We start from the raw sequence: 1,856 nt of genomic DNA on the forward strand, positions 1-1,856 counted from the left end.
CATTGGTATGAATTACTTCTCAATGTAAAGAAAATAAAAATCCTCACTACTGGACCAATAAACAACATTCTTATCAACGGAGAAAAGATTAAAGTTGTCAAGGACTCATTTTTCTGGGATCAACTATCAACACTCATGGAAGCAGCAGTCAAGAATTCAAACGATGTGTTGCATTAGGCAAGTCTGCTGCACAAGACCTTTTTAAAGTGTTGAAGAGCAAAGATGTCAGCTTGAAGACTAAGGCGTGCCTGGCCCAAGCCATGATATTTTCATTAACCTCATATGCATGCAAAAGCTGGACAGTCAATAAGGAAGACTGTAAAAGAATTGATGCCTTTGAGTTAATAGTGTTGGAGGAGAATATTGAGAGTGCCATGGGCTGCCAAAAGGACTAATAGATCCCTTTTAGAAGAAGTGCAGCCAGAGTGCTCCTTAGAGGCCAAGACGGCCAAACTTTCTCTCTTATACTTTGGACATATTGTTAGGAGGGACCAGTCGGTGGGGAAGGATGTCATGTTTGTTAAAGTGGAGGTTCAGAGAAAAAGAGGAAGACCCTCAAATGAGATGGTATTGTCATGTGGCAGCATTGATGGAATCAAGCGTGGCAACAGCAATGAGGTTGTCCCAGGATCTGACAGTGTTTCATTCTGCTGTGCTATGGGTTGGTACCGACTCGATGGCACCTAACGACAACAACAAAAACCTCCGTGAGTGTAGTTCAAGTTCATCAAATTATTGCAATTTACCCTCGTTTCCTTTATCAAAAATCGTTCTTTAGTTTTTTATCGTTCTCTTGTCGACTTCTAATCAACAAGCCATCGAGGCTAGGTCACATGGGTATTTTCTGCATGTTTTGGGTATTCTTGTGTATCTCCCTTCACTTCATATCAGCTAGATTCTTCACTCTCAGCTCTAGCCTTCTTTGGCTATGTCCTTGTCTGTGGCCTCAGATGTCCCCAGGTATGACCACACTTTAACCAACCAGCCCTTAACCTTCAGTCGCTCAACTCCACGTCAACAGGAGTCCATGGAATGTGATGGAACTCAGCCAATTTCGTCATTGTTGCGTTTTCCCCCAATTCCACTCAGCAGTAGAACAACATCGTCAGCAATCTTGCAAGCCTGCTCAGTCTTAGAGGGAGGTTTTTCCTGACGAAACTTGAAAACTTGATGGCTTCCTGAGAAACAACTTGCTTATTCTTGGAGTAGCCAGTCATACTGCCATTTTTGGTGTTGTTTTTTCTTGGTGACCTTTATTTGAAGATGTATCTTCTGTCTCTCTAGCTATTCCAGGCTAATCTGCATGTCCTTTCTAGTAGGAATGTCCCACCTCAGAAAGTTCTGGATGGGGCTCAGGATTCCACCTAAGGTCCTATACACTGCCAAGGCTCAGCAAGTGGCCTATTTCACTGGGGAAGTTCTAGAATGCCTTTAGGTATTCCAATCAGTTATAGGCTGAAGACCAGCTTACATGCATTCTGTAATCATGTTTCCCAACATTCCTTTCTATCCCACTCAACTTTCTCCCCATTGACTTTTTGACCGTATGTTTTTTGCTAAGAAACCAGATCTGAATGTCAGTGGATTTTCTTTGCAGGTAACATTTCGTTTTTCCCTAGCTGGTTTCAGGATTCTTTCCTTATCTTTTATTTTGGACACTTTGATTATGATATGTCTTGGTGATTTTTGTTCGGGGTCTATTTTGCATTAAGTTTATTCAGCACTTAAAAGCTTCTTTTCTCGTCTGTCATGATGTTAGGTAAATTTTATTTCAGCAGCCCTTTGACTATCTTTCTGTGCTTTTCTTTATCGCTTCCTGTTCTAGAATTCCAGTCATCTCTAAGTTATTCCTGTTC

The sequence above is a fragment of the Chrysochloris asiatica genome, unplaced genomic scaffold (genome assembly GCF_000296735.1).
Source record: "Chrysochloris asiatica unplaced genomic scaffold, ChrAsi1.0 scaffold00125, whole genome shotgun sequence".
NCBI classification, from domain to species: Eukaryota; Metazoa; Chordata; class Mammalia; order Afrosoricida; family Chrysochloridae; genus Chrysochloris; species Chrysochloris asiatica.